The sequence below is a fragment of the Oncorhynchus nerka genome, linkage group LG6 (assembly GCF_034236695.1).
Source record: "Oncorhynchus nerka isolate Pitt River linkage group LG6, Oner_Uvic_2.0, whole genome shotgun sequence".
Lineage (NCBI taxonomy): Eukaryota > Metazoa > Chordata > Actinopteri > Salmoniformes > Salmonidae > Oncorhynchus > Oncorhynchus nerka.
The window spans coordinates 19646425-19662072 of NC_088401.1; positions in this window are offsets into that span (position 1 = coordinate 19646425).

A 15648-nucleotide genomic window follows, 5' to 3' on the forward strand; every position below is an offset into this window, starting at 1 on the left:
ACCCATATCTATTAGATCTAACCCATATCTATCATATCTAACCCATATCTATCATATCTAACCCATATCTAACCCATATCTACCATATCTAACCCATATCTATCATATCTAACCCATATCTATCATATCTAACCCATATCTAACCCATATCTATTAGATCTAACCCATATCTATCATATCTAACCCATATCTATTAGATCTAACCCATATCTATTAGATCTACCCCATATCTATCATATCTAACCCATATCTATTAGATCTAACCCATATCTATCATATCTAACCCATATCTAACCCATATCTATTAGATCTAACCCATATCTATCATATCTAACCCATATCTATCGTATCTAACCCATATCTATTAGATCTAACCCATATCTACCATATCTAACCCATATCTATCATATCTAACCCATATCTAACCCATATCTACCATATCTAACCCATATCTATTAGATCTAACCCATATCTATCATATCTAACCCATATCTATCATATCTAACCCATATCTAACCCATATCTACCATATCTAACCCATATCTATCATATCTAACCCATATCTATCATATCTAACCCATATCTAACCCATATCTATTAGATCTAACCCATATCTATCATATCTAACCCATATCTATTAGATCTAACCCATATCTATTAGATCTACCCCATATCTATCATATCTAACCCATATCTAACCCATATCTATTAGATCTAACCCATATCTATCATATCTAACCCATATCTATCGTATCTAACCCATATCTATTAGATCTAACCCATATCTATCATATCTAACCCATATCTATCATATCTAACCCATATCTACCAAATCTAACCCATATCTAACCCATATCTACCATATCTAACCCATATCCATCATATCTAACCCATATCTAACCCATATCTATCATATCTAACCCTTATCTAACCCATATCTATCATATCTAACCCATATCTAATCCATATCTATCATATCTAACCCTTATCTATCATATCTAACCCATATCTATCATATCTAACCCATATCTATCATATCTAACCCATATCTAACCCATATCTATCATATCTAACCCATATCTACCTTATCTAACCCATATCTATCATATCTAACCCATATCTAACCCATATCTAAATCCTGGTGTGGTTCTATCGTTTCGTATCTGTTATGTGTTGGAAATGTAAACATCAGAACACGTTAAAACAAATATCCTACTAAAAGAGATCCTTTCTTGGATCTATCCTAGATCCAGAGATCCTTTCTTCTGTCCTGTATAGTGTGTTATTACTGACCACTAATTACATCAAATATGTTATCTTACAGTCCTTTGCTGTTTGAGCTTCATAAACAAAGGCTGACAGATCCTGCCCCCAACCGGTGACCCTGCTGTGAGCATATGCACTAATGCAAGGTCACACTGTCGACTGGGCCACATGAGAACAACACAGTGTCTGTGGACTATGCCCTGAGAACTGCCTATCCATGTTGTTGACAACAGGGATATCACAGATATACTCCAATGGACTTTAGTTATAAATCATCAGTCTTCACCATTATGTCATATTCAAGCATGTCTTTCTTCATCAAGAAGTTGAAGGAATCGTGATTATATCGAGTGGATGATTCCGTATGGGTCTGAGAGAGGGAGAAGTGATAAAATAGAATTGCTGCCAAGAATCTGCTTAATGCTCAATGTCAAGGAAGGCTCTTTGGCTCCTGCAGTGCTCAGCTGTCTGCGCAGCGATACAAGACCCAGATTTCCATCATGGCAGGTGGGCGATCCCCCTTTAAATCCACAACCTCTCTACAATATTATATCATCCACCAGACACGCTACATTTAGCCACTCACGCTACAATAAAAAGGTACACATTACTTTGAATATGAGGCAGTGATAGTTCCCTTTGCTCTGCTAAATAATAAATTGTAATTTTTTCGGACACTTGAACCTTTTCCTATTCTATCACATACTCACGTTGAAGCATCCATGTTAGGTCTCTGATTGGCCTGATTAGCTGTGTCACTCCGGACGGCGTTGTGGTACGTTATGGGTGTGTGTCAGGGGGATGAACAGACGGACACATCCCCTGCTTGCCCTTTGTCATGCGTCCTCCTCACCTCCAGAGCTGTCAGTGGCTTGTCAGAACCAATCAGAGGATGGGATGCTGTCTGGCAGCCGTGGATCAGTTTGGACAGGACGACATCAGATTTCTGGTGCTACGTGTCAACGACTATATGAAAACAGATGTCCTTATTACCGGTTCGCCAGGCTTTCAAATACCGTTTTCAGACCTTTTTTAAGAGGTGGTAAAGACATGCAAGGAGAGGGGTTGATTAGTGAGTTTTAGTAAAGCATGTTGGTTTGGTTTCATTTTAGGGGTTTGTCATATTTCAAAGCAAAAGTGCATAGGGATAAATATGTCATGTAACAGCACATCAAGTTAAAGGAACACCACATTATCATTTAAGATGAATTAAGCAATAATTGAAAGCAATAATATTACATTTTCACAACCAAATCTGCATAAAGGTACAACTCTGCCAGTGTGATAGAAATATGACATGTTCAAGCCCAGTGTTATGTATGGAAGAAGCCCTCTAAGATCATACGTGACAAAAGTAACTTTATTGAATGGGACAGATCGCTGCTTGTCTGACTGACTAAATCTGTTTGATTGAGCAACGAGATGCCTTTGGCTTCGCAAGTCCTTCAAAGCAAAGCACGTTCTGCAAGTGTGAAAAAAAGAGAGGGAGATGAAAAAAAGAGAAGAGAGAGTGAGAGCAAAGAGAGGGGGGTAGAGAAAAGAGAGAGAGGGGGAGAAAGGAGAGAAAGAGAGAGGGGAAAGAAAAGAGAGGGGGAGAAAAGAGAGAGAGGGTGAGAGAAAAGAGAGGGAGGCGGAGAGAAAAGAGAGAGAGAGGGAGAGAAAGAGAGAGAGGGGGAGAGAAAAGCGAGAGAGGGGGAGAGAAAAGAGAGAGAGGGGGAGAGAAAGGAGAGTAAGGGGGAGAGAAAAGAGAGAGAGAGAGAGAGGGAGTGGGGGAGAGAAAAGAGAGTGAGGGGGAAAAAGGAGAGTGAGGGCAGAGAAAATAGAGAGAGAGAGAGAGAGAGAGAGAGAGAGAGAGAGAGGGGGAGAGAAAAGAGAGTGAGGGGGAAGAAAGGAGAGAGGGAAGAAAAAGAGAGTGAGGGGGAGAAAAGAGAGTGAGGGGGAGAAAAAAGAGTGAGGGGGAGAAGAGAGAGAGGGGGAGAGAAAGAGAGTGAGGGGAGAAAAAAATAGTGAGGGGGAGAGAAAAGAGAGAGGGGGAGAGGTTTAGAGAGTGAGGGGAGAGAAATTAGAGTGAGGGGGAGAAAAGAGAGAGAGGACAGGAGAGAAAAGAGAGAGGGGGAGAGAAAAGAGAGGGGGAGAAAAGAGAGCGAGGGGGAGAGAAAAGAGAGAGAGGGAGAGAAAAGAGAGTGAGGGGGAGAAAAGAGAGAGGGGGAGAAAAGAGAGAGGGAGAGGGGAGGAGAAAAAAGAGAGAGAGGGGGAGGGAAAAGAGAGAGAGGGAGAGAAAAGAGAGAGAGGGAGAGAGAAGAGAGAGAAAAGAGAGGGGGGGATAAAAGAGCGCAAGGGGAGAGAAAAGAGCAAGGGGAAGAGAAATGAGAGAGGGGGAGAAAAGAGAGCAAGGGGGAGAGAAAAGAGCAAGGGGAAGAGAAATGAGAGAGGGGGAGAAAAGAGAGCAAGGGGAGAGAAAAGAGCAAGGGGAAGAGAAATGAGAGAGAGGGGGAGAAAAGAGAGCAAGGGGAGAGAAAAGAGCAAGGGGAAGAGAAATGAGAGAGGGGGAGAAAATAGAGCAAGGGGGAGAGAAAAGAGCAAGGGGAAGAGAAATGAGAGAGAGGGGGGAGAAAAGAGCAAGGGGGAAAGAAACGAGAGAGGGGGGAGAGAAAAGGGGGAGAGAAAAGAGAGAGGGGGAGAGAAAAGAGAGAGGGGGAGAGATAAGAGAGAGGGGAGAGGGGAGAGAAAGAGAGAGGGGGAGAGAAAAGAGAGAGGGGGAGAGAAAGAGAGAGGGGGAGAGAAAAGAGAGAGGGGAGAAAAGAGAGAGGGGAGAAAAGAGAGAAAGAGAGAGGGGGAGAGAAAAGAGAGGGGGAGAAAAGAGAGAAAAGAGAGAGGGGGAGAAAAGAGAGAAAGAGAGAGGGGGAGAGAAAAGAGAGAGGGGGAGAAAAGAGAGAAAGAGAGAGGGGGAGAGAAAAGAGAGAGGGGGAGAGAAAAGAGAGAAAAGAGAGAGGGGGAGAGAAAAGAGAGAGGGGGAGAAAAGAGAAAGAGAGAGGGGGAGAGAAAAGAGAGAGGGGGAGAGAAGAGAGAGAGGGGGAGAGAAAAGAGAGAGGGGGAGAGAAAAGGGAGAGGGGGAGAAAAGAGAGCAAGGGGAAGAGAAATGAGAGAAGAGAGAGGGGGGAGAAAAAGAGAGCAAGGGGAGAGAGGGGGAAAAGAGAGCAAGGGGGAGGGGAAGAGAAATGAGAGAGGGTGGGGGAAAGAGAGCAAGGGGGAGAGAAAAGAGCAAGGGGAAGAGAAATGAGAGAGAGGGGGAGAAAAGAGAGAAGGGGGAGAAAAGAGAGATGGGGGAGAAAAGAGAGCAAGGGGAGAGAAAAGAGAGAGGGGAGAAAAGAGAGCAAGGGGAGAGAAAAGAGAGAGGGGGAGAAAAGAGAGAAGGGGGAGAAAAGAGAGATGGGGGAGAAAAGAGAGAAGGGGAGAGAAAAGAGAGAGGGGAGAGAAAAGAGAGCAAGGGGGAGAGAAAAGAGAGAGGGGGAGAAAGAGAGAGAGGGGGAGAGAAAAGAGAGTGAGGGGGAGAAAAGAAGAGGGAGAGCAAGGGGGGAGAGAAAAGAGAGAGGGGGAGAAGAGAGAGCAAGGGGGAGAGAAAAGAGAGAGAGGGGAGAGAAAGAGAAAGGGGGAGAGAAGGGGGAGGGGAGAAAAGAGAGAGGGGAGAGAAGAGAGAGAAGGGGGAGAGAAAAGAGAGAGGGGGGAGAAAGGAGAGAAGGGGAGAGAGAAAGAGAGAGGGGGAGAAAAGAGAGCAAGGGGGAGAGAAAAGAGAGAGGGAAAGAGAGAAAGAAAGAGAGAGGGGGAGAGAAAAGAGAGGAGAGGGGGAGAAAAAGAGAGAGGGGGAGAGAAAAGAGAGAGGGGGAAAAGAGAGCAAGGGGAGAGAAAAGAGAGCAAGGGGGAGAGAAAGGGGAAGAGAATGAGAGAAGGGGGGCGAAAAGAGAGGGGAGAAAAAGAGCAAGGGGGAAGAAAATGAGAGAGAGGGGAGAGAAAGAGAGCAAGGGGGAGAGAAAAGAGAGTGGGGGAGAGAAAAGAGAGAGGGTGGGGGAAAGAGAGCAAGGGGGAGAGAAAAGAGCAAGGGGAAGAGAAAAGAGAGAGGGGGGGGCGAGAGAAAGAGAGAAAGAGAGAGGGGGAGAAAAGAGAGCAAGGGGGAGAAAAGAGAGAGGGGAGAAAGAGAGAGGGGAGAGAAAAGAGAGAGGGGGAGAAAAGAGAGAAAGAGAGATGGGGGAGAGAAAAGAGAGAGGGGGAAAGAGAAAGAGAGAAAGAGAGAGGGGGAGAGAAAAGAGAGAGGGGGAGAAAAGAGAGAGAAGAGAGAGAGGGAGAGAAGAGAGAAAGAGAGAGGGGAGAGAAAGAGAGAGGGGGAGAAAAGAGAGAAAGAGAGAGGGGGAGAGAAAAGAGAGAGGGGAGAGAAAAGAGAGAAAGAGAAAGAGAGGGGGAGAGAAAAGAGAGAGGGGGAGAAAAGAGAGAAAGAGAGAGGGGAGAGAAAAGAGAGAGGGGGAGAGAAAAGAGAGAGGGGGAGAGAAAAGGGAGGGGGAGAGAAAAGAGAGAAAGAGAGAGGGGGAGAGAAAAGAGAGAGGGGGAGAGAAAAGAGAGAGGGGAAAGAGAGAAAAGAGAGAAAGAGAGAGGGGGAGAGAAAAGAGAGAGGGGAGAGAAAAGGAGAGGGGGAGAAAAGAGAGAAAGAGAGAGGGGGAGAGAAAAGAGAGAGGGGGAGAGAAAAGAGAGAGGGGGGAGAGAAAAAGAGAGAGGGGAGAAAAGAGTGAAAGAGGGGGGGAGAGAAAAGGGAGGGGGAGAAAAGAGAGAAAGAGAAAAGGAGGGGAGAGAAAAGAGAGAGAGGGGGAGAGAAAAGAGAGAGGGGGAGAGAAAAGAGAGAGGGGGAGAAAAGAGAGAAAGAGAGAGGGGGAGAGAAAAGAGAGAGGGGGAGAGAAAAGAGAGAGGGGGAGAGAAAGAGAGAGGGGGAGAGAAAAGAGAGAGGGGGAGAAAAGAGAGAAAGAGAGAGGGGGGAGAGAAAAGAGAGAGGGGGAGAAAAGAGAGAAAGAGAGAGGGGGAGAGAAAAGAGAGAGGGGAGAGAAAAGAGAGAGGGGAGAGAAAAGAGAGAGGGGGAGAGAAAAGAGAGAGGGGGAGAAAAGAGAGAAAGAGAGAGGGGGAGAAAAGAGAGAGGGGGAGAGAAAAGAGAGAGGGGGGGAGAAAAGAGAGAGGGGGAGAGAAAAGAGAGAGGGGGACAGAAAAGAGAGAGGGGGAGAGAAACACCTATTTGTTATACTGCAACGGTCACACAGCAAAGCAACATATAGCAGCTTTTAGAGGATTTATTTATTGGCTTTAAAACATCTCTATTCTTTGGACTACCACCCAAGCCATTTCACTTCATCAACCTGCAACAAAGGCCCAAAGCCTGGACAATCTGTCAAGTGTCACCCGCATTGACTGGGAGCAGAACTCTGGGTGGACGATGAGGCTTCATTGAAGAGTGAAAAGTGAAAGAAAAGGAAGAGTTTGGGGAGTTTCCCCCTGATGATACTGCTGTTGTGTACTCCTGCCTGCTGCCTGCTGCACTCAAAGGCACATCATCCTCATTACTGGACCATGCATTCATTTGCCCACGCCTCATGATCTTATTATGAGGATCTAGCTCTCCACTCCTCCCCCTGTCTTTCACAGGGCTGGCCCCAGCACAAAGCAGGCCTCAGACATCATTGTGTTTGATTAGAATTTGATGTAACATTCCATATGCTTCTCCAGATCTCTCTCTCTCCCTTCACTCTCTCAAAGCCCCGTATGGATGCTGCTCTCTCGGCCCGTTAACCGTTAAAAGAGGGCACACTCTATAATCACACAGGCTATTGTGGGGCCTTTTAAGGTTAAGAGACAAAAGCATTGAGATCATGAATGAGTGCTTGGCATTCTATTGGCCATACCCACACACTGCAATAGGAATGATGAGGCACCTGATGCAATTCAAGCCTCTGTTTGTGACGTGGTGAGGTTGGACCCAGGTGCAGAGAAGAGACCAGACAAGGAATCAGTGGTCATTGGTGGAAAAAGTACCCAAATTCTTGAGTAAAAGTCAAGATACCTTAACAGAAAATGACTCAAGTACAAGTAAAAGTCTGAGTAAACTTGAGTAAAAGTAAAGTATTGGGTTTTAAATATACTTAAGTATCAAAAGTAACTGTAATTGCTAAAATATACTTAAGTATCAAACGTAAAAGTGTAAATATAAATCATTTCAAATTCCTTATATTAAGCAAAGCAGATGGCCACATTTTCTATTTTTTTTTTGCATTTACGGATCCAGGGCACCCAACTCTCAGACATCATTTACCTATAGCCAGGGGCACGCTCCAACTCTCAGACATCATTTACCTATAGCCAGGGGCACGCTCCAACTCTCAGACATCATTTACCTATAGCCAGGGGCACGCTCCAACTCTCAGACATCATTTACCTATAGCCAGGGGCACGCTCCAACTCTCAGACATCATTTACCTATAGCCAGGGGCACGCTCCAACTCTCAGACATCATTTACCTATAGCCAGGGGCACGCTCCAACTCTCAGACATCATTTACCTATAGCCAGGGGCTCCAACACTAGCCAGCCAGGGGCACGCTCCAACTCTCAGACATCATTTACCTATAGCCAGGGGCACGCTCCAACTCTCAGACATCATTTACCTATAGCCAGGGGCACGCTCCAACTCTCAGACATCATTTACCTATAGCCAGGGGCACGCTCCAACTCTCAGACATCATTTACCTATAGCCAGGGGCACGTTCCAACTCTCAGACATCATTTACAAACAAAGCATGTGTTTACTGAGTCCGCCAGAACAGAGGCAGTAGGGATGACCAGGGATGTTCTCTTGATAAGTGTGTGAATTAGACCATTTTCCTGTCCTGCTAAGCATTCCAAATTAAATGAGTACTTTTGGGTGTCAAGGAAAATGTACGGAGTAAAAAGTATATAATTTTCTTTAGGAATGTAGTGAAGTAAAAGTAAAAGTTGTCAAAAAAAGTAAGTACAGATAGCCCCCATAATGACTTATGTACAGTAGTACTTTATATTTTTACTTAAGTACTTTACACCACTGTCAAGTCGTTAAGGATAAACATAAATACTTTACTGATCAACAGTAGCTGCAGGATCACAGTACACTGGGAAAAAAAAAACGAAAGCTCACTCAGGAAACAAACGCACACGGTTAACAATTGAAGCTTTTGCAATGGAAACCAGAAAACTCACCTCTTTTAACAGGGAAATCATAATGAACAATAGGACACACCTGAGTGTCATTAATGTCTCTAGGACGGTCTCTGCCGTCCTCTGGTGATAGGTGGAACCATGACACTGTTTTGAAAATGGGGGATAAAAATGAGGTGGCCTGACGTTTCTCTCTGCCAGAATGGCCTCGTTCATAGAGCTATTAAATCAATTTCCCTCACATTCTCTTGACTCACACCCTCTCTCTATTCTATGCCATGGACTCCATCCTCTACTGCACAATACAACAATACAACAATACAACCCCACCCAACAACAGGATGTTTAACACAACAAGACAGTGGTACTTTGGAGCCAGGGGCTACCTACAGAATTATCCCAGATAAAATCATCTAGCTTCAATGCAGAATACTTATGATGAACCACCAAGCTGCCTTTTTCAGGGTCAAGTGCAGGGTTTCATTACTCTACTAAAACACATAATTCTCTCTATTATATCCCCATGTGTCCTCCCCTAAGAGAAGACAGAACCTTTCCTTCCACTTCCTGTGTGTGTTACAGGAGTAACAGTGTCTCCAGGTCCCCCTCGGTGACAATTTGTCCACATCAGAGAGCCGTCATTCTTAACGATGTCTGACTGGTGACACACAGCTTGGGAGGGGCCTGGCACGGGGTGTGCTAGCCTAGCGTTGGGTGCCTGCCTGGGTCCCTGCCTGGCTGGCTGCCCTGGGGCTATAGAAAAACGAGAGGAGAGAACAGCACTGTGAGAGGACACAACTGCTTCCTGCTATGCCAGGCTGTGCTCTCTGCTCTCTGCTAGGCATTTGCTGCAATTCTACTAATTTTGCCATGGGGCAGAGAGAAAAATGTGCAGTTTTACAGCTAATTTCCTGCAATTCTACACATTGTGCCATGACTTATTCCATGTTAATATGATATCTGAGTGAGAGTGACTAACAAAATCAATGGGGGCCCCTGGAGGTCAGGACACTTGGGCACTTGCCCTCTGTGCCCAGTCAGAAATTCAACCATGATTACTATTGTATAAGTTTAGATAGCTGGCTATCTAACTACTAGTAGCCGCTTATGTCGCTTTTGCCTAGAGCTGGCCCTGTGGTTGAGTATTAAGATGATGATTCTTGTTTAGGTAATGTAGTCTTAATGGTGTTCTATGATTTGTTTTTGTAAAACAGAAAATCAATAAGTAAATTGTCTGTTAAATGCACTACTTGTAAGATCAACACAGAGTGTATGCTCCTGGTTTGTACACAAAGAAAGGGAAATTCCACATCACTTCTGATTCATCACACTGGTATAGTCCTGTGACGAGGAGAAAGAAACGGTGCATTTCACTTCATTAAACCTCTGACAACAATTAAATCCACTCCTTCTCTGCAATTAACCTCCAATGAGGCCTCGAGTCGGTGAGCAGGAACAACACACCATGTGAGGACGGCCACACACACAGACACAAAGAAAGGAAGGAAGGAGAGAGGAGGAGAGAAGAACTGAAGAAGAGTCATCAGCTCCTCTGTCATTCAACCCTACTGCATTATCACCCCGTGAAAGAGCCTAGTATTTCTATGGAGTCACGAGACTGGGAAGGGCAGGTGCTGCTGGCTATTGGTTGGTTTTAGGAGTTGGTGGGTGTGGAGTTCTGTTTCAGGGGAAAAGCATTACATAGCAGCACAGGAATTTGTTTAGTATGCGTAGCATATTTAATAATGAAGATACTACAATGATTGGAAGTTGATTTAAATATTTTTAATATCCTAACTTTGTTACAGGTAAATATGTTTACGTGTTCGTGAAAAAGGCTATAATAACATTTTATTTAAAAAATCGAAGTATTTTGGGCCACATCTTTTTCAGTTGCATATGCAAAACTAGTGGAACAAATTAAATGTATGATAATTATAGTGCTTTGTCAAATGCACATGACCTCACACACGCAAACCCATCCAGACAGGTTGGTCCTGTTTCCTCAAATCACAGATTGGCTTTCCGTTCCGGTCAAGTGCCTCAGCCAGCCAAATTTATGCAATTAGGTCACGGTGATAGCCTGTATCATACACTGTGGTACAGATCACGGGTCATTGATACAAAATAAAAGTGATATCTAATCTGGAGAGAGGGCTGAAAAAACGTCCTAGGGTGTAATTTTCCTAAATAGGGCGACAGACCTGAAGGAGATAAATGAAGTGAGGAGAGCGTGTGTACAGACTGTGCATGATAAGAATTAGATTACGCTCCAATATGCTGTGCTTACCCAGTACCAGCCTTTTTTTAATGTGGAAATATGCGGGCAGATTGTGGTGAGGCTGCCAGGACATGAATACATCCTAAGTGTGTAATACCCCCCTGGATAATCTGGGCTCTGCCTTGCTATCTTTTCTACCTGGCTCTCAGTGTCAAGTTTCTAAGCCTCAGTCCTCCCTTCCCTCTCTGAACCCTAACCCCAGTCCTCCCTTCACTCTCTGAACCCTAACTCCAGTCCTCTCTTCACTCTCTGAACCCTAACTCCAGTCCTCTCTTCACTCTCTGAACCCTAACCCCAGTCCTCTCTTCACTCTCTGAACCCTAACTCCAGTCCTCTCTTCACTCTCTGAACCCTAACTCCAGTCCTCTCTTCACTCTCTGAACCCTAACCCCAGTCCTCGCTTCCCTCTCTGAACCCTAACCCCAGTCCTCCCTTCACTCTCTGAACCCTAACTCCAGTCCTCTCTTCACTCTCTGAACCCTAACTCCAGTCCTCTCTTCACTCTCTGAACCCTAACCCCAGTCCTCTCTTCACTCTCTGAACCCTAACCCCAGTCCTCCCTTCACTCTCTGAACCCTAACTCCAGTCCTCTCTTCACTCTCTGAACCCTAACTCCAGTCCTCTCTTCACTCTCTGAACCCTAACCCCAGTCCTCCCTTCACTCTCTGAACCCTAACCCCAGTCCTCTCTTCACTCTCTGAACCCTAACTCCAGTCCTCTCTTCACTCTCTGAACCCTAACCCCAGTCCTCTCTTCACTCTCTGAACCCTAACCCCAGTCCTCTCTTCACTCTCTGAACCCTAACTCCAGTCCTCTCTTCACTCTCTGAACCCTAACTCCAGTCCTCTCTTCACTCTCTGAACCCTAACCCCAGTCCTCTCTTCACTCTCTGAACCCTAACCCCAGTCCTCTCTTCACTCTCTGAACCCTAACCCCAGTCCTCTCTTCACTCTCTGAACCCTAACTCCAGTCCTCTCTTCACTCTCTGAACCCTAACCCCAGTCCTCTCTTCACTCTCTGAACCCTAACTCCAGTCCTCTCTTCACTCTCTGAACCCTAACCCCAGTCCTCCCTTCACTCTCTGAACCCTAACTCCAGTCCTTTCTTCACTCTCTGAACCCTAACCCCAGTCCTCTCTTCACTCTCTGAACCCTAACTCCAGTCCTCTCTTCACTCTCTGAACCCTAACCCCAGTCCTCTCTTCACTCTCTGAACCCTAACTCCAGTCCTCTTTCACTCTCTGAACCCTAACTCCAGTCCTCTCTTCACTCTCTGAACCCTAACTCCAGTCCTCTCTTCACTCTCTGAACCCTAACTCCAGTCCTCTCTTCACTCTCTGAACCCTAACTCCAGTCCTCTCTTCACTCTCTGAACCCTAACTCCAGTCCTCTCTTCACTCTCTGAACCCTAACCCCAGTCCTCTCTTCACTCTCTGAACCCTAACCCCAGTCCTCTCTTCACTCTCTGAACCCTAACTCCAGTCCCTGACCTATGCCTCCATTTACCTTCCTGTCTCGCTTTAGCTCTCCTTCTCTGCCCAACTACCTGCACCCCCTGCTGACTGCTCTCCCCTCTCCTCTCTGAGCCCTCTGGCACTCACCCCTCAGACTAGTGACAACCTCACCCACTGAGCTACAGATTGGCCCCAGCACAATGCCCCACTTCCCCTTTCACCACCTCAATACAACAGAGACACAACACAACACAGACACACCACAACACAGACACAACACACACACTGCCCATCTACCTTCCCCTGTCTCTCTCTCTTTCCCTGTCCTTTCTATCATTCCATATTTTTCTCTATCACTCTCAGTCCCTCTAACGTCTCTTTCCCTCCCTCCCTCTCTCTCTTCATCTCTCTGGCGATGTCGGGACTGGTGAGGATGATAATAGCAGCAGTCTCTCCTGCATGGTGTCGGGTGCTGGCGTGGCTGTCTCTATAGGCCTGAGTGTCTGCATGGTGTTGGGTGTTGGCCCGGCCAGTGTGAGTGGGCCGAGTCACAGAGCGCTCACACCGCCACCACACTGCCACCGTCACAGTGCCAAACAAAGGTCCTGCTCTCCATCCTTCAAACCTGGGACCACTCCGACAGCTGCCACCGCCACGCTCGCACTGAAAACGGCCAGAAAAACAGATGGTTTGTGCATTCATGACCAGTTTAGTGGAAGCCTAGGAGTCAGCTCCATTCAGGGGGTGGGTTTGTTGTCAGCCATTCCACAATAAAGCTTTTCAGTCTGGTGGAAAATTAGAAATGCATTTTAAAATTGTCCCTTAATTATTGAGGTCAACCTGGCTCTGTGGAGAGGAGGGGGATCAGGCCTCTGGCTTTGTGACACATGACTGTTCTGACAAAAATGGGCCCGCATCATTTTGCCTTTTTCAAACCGTTCATCAATACATTTACATGTGTTTGTCAGTTGCTCCTGAAATGTTAATATGCACAGGATTTTGGGAGACCAACAGTTTTTATGCAAAGGTTTCATCAAATCAATCAATATGCATGATGGAAAATAAGTCAATGTCATGGACAATGATCCAATAGATCAACGCAGAAGGAAAATATGATCTTTGTCATTATGCATGACAAAATATTCCCCTCACGGACTTGATGATAGTGTCTTCATAGATCTCTTTCATTTGATCTGAGTGTTGTTCTCTGTTTGTGGGGTCGCCATCTTGACGTTGTGAGTTCATGTGTGTGTAAGCGCTGTGCTTTTCTGCCTCTCCCCCTGTCAATCAAAGTGGCACACACACACACACACACACACACACACACACGCACACACGCACGCACGCACGCACACACACACACACACACACACACACACACACACACACACACACACACACACACACACACACACACACACACACACACACACACATAAAACACATACACACACATGCACATCTGCACATCTGCAGTATAATCGAGAACATATGAGTGTGTCCCAACCCCTGAATTTTTCAGCACCTTCACCTTCTCAGTGCCAGCCCACTGGGCACAGACATCAATCCAACGTCTATTCCACGTTGGTTCAATGTCATTTCATTGAAATGGCGTGGACACAACCTTGATTCAACCAGTGTGTGCCCAGTGGGAGATGGTACAAACACGGATCCCTGGCCATATGGAGGGAGCATCAGGCAAGACCTCCCTAGGCCAGGGTGTATGAGTACAGGGAATGAGGCCCCAGAAGCTCTGGGTCTCTGGAGCCTACATCTGGACTGCTGGTTTTGGGGATGTCCACAACTGTGCTTTTACATATTGACCCGTCACTAGTCTAATAGAGCTGTTCTGGTGGTCAAAAACTAAAATGCAAAAAGGGAATTATATACAGTACCTGTCAAAGGTTTGGACACAACTACTCATTCAAGGGTTTTTCTTTATTTTTACTATTTTCTACATTGTAGAATAATAGTGAAGATATCAAAACTATGAAATAACACATATGGAATCATGTAGTAACCAAAATAATGGTTCAACAAATCTAAATATATTTTATATTTGAGATTTATCTTAGTAGCCACCCTTTGCCTTGATGACAGCTTTGCACACTCTTGGCATTCTCTTAACCAGCTTCATTGGGTAGTAACCTGGAATGCATTTCAGTTAACAGGTGTGCCTTGTTAAAAGTTAATTTGTGCAATTTATTTCCTTCTTAATGAGTTCGAGCCAAACAGTTGTGTTGTGACAAGGTAAGGATGATATACAGAAGATAGCACTATTTGGTAAAAGTCCATATTATGGCAAGAACAGCTCAAATAAGCAAAGAGAAACGACAGTCCATCATTAGTTTAAGACATGAAGGTCAGTCAGTCCGGAAAATGTCAAGAACTTTGAAAGTTTCTTCAAGTGCAGTCGCAAAAACCATCAAGCGCTATGATGAAACTGGCTCTCATAAAGACCGCCACAGGAAAGGAAGACCCAGAGTTACCTCTGCTGCAGTGGATAAGTTGATTAGAGTTAACTGCACCTCAGATTGCAGCCTAAATTAATACTTCCCAGAGTTCAAGACACATCGCAACATCAACTGTTCAGAGGAGACTGTGTGAATCAGGCCTTCATGGTCGAATTTCTGCAAAGAAACCAATACTAAAGGACACCAATGAGAAGCAGAGAATTGCTTGAGCCAAGAAACACGAGCAATGGACATTAGACCGGTGGAAATCTGTTTGTTTGGTTCCAACCACCGTGTCTTTGTGAGACTCATCAAGGCAAAGGGTGGCTACTTTGAAGAATATCAAATATCAAATATATTTTGGTTTGTTTAACACTTTTTTGGTTACTACATGATTCCATATGTGTTATTTCATAGTTTCGATTGTCTTCACTATTAATCTACAATGTAGAAATAGTAAATAATTAAGAAAACCTCTTGAATGAGTAGGTGTGTACAAACTTTTGACAGGTACTGTATATTTTAAATCCAGTACTGATGTTGGTGTATAAAAAAGTATCAATAAATATGTCTACAAATGAATCAAATATATTATTGTTGTCATAAAGCATTGTGGGTAAACTGGAACCAGCGATGCCGGAGCCGTACTGCCTTTCCAAGAATCATCATCAAGCTCTTGGCAACATCCCCCCCAAAAAGTCCCCTTCAATTCTGGGAGAAAACCTTCCCACAACAAGCACTATAGCATTGCATGATACTGTACAGACACATTAGCCAGGCTGCCAGACAAAATGACACAAACTAATCTTAGTTTGTTCCCCATATTCAAATAGTTGCATGGCTTTCAGCTCCCTGGAGGAATGTCTAACAATGTGACGAGGAGCTTCTGAGAGGATGTGAATTAAAGATAAAGCCAACACGGCCACTGTATGTCTGTCTCTGTTCCACAACCATCTGGACGTTCAATATTACATCCTG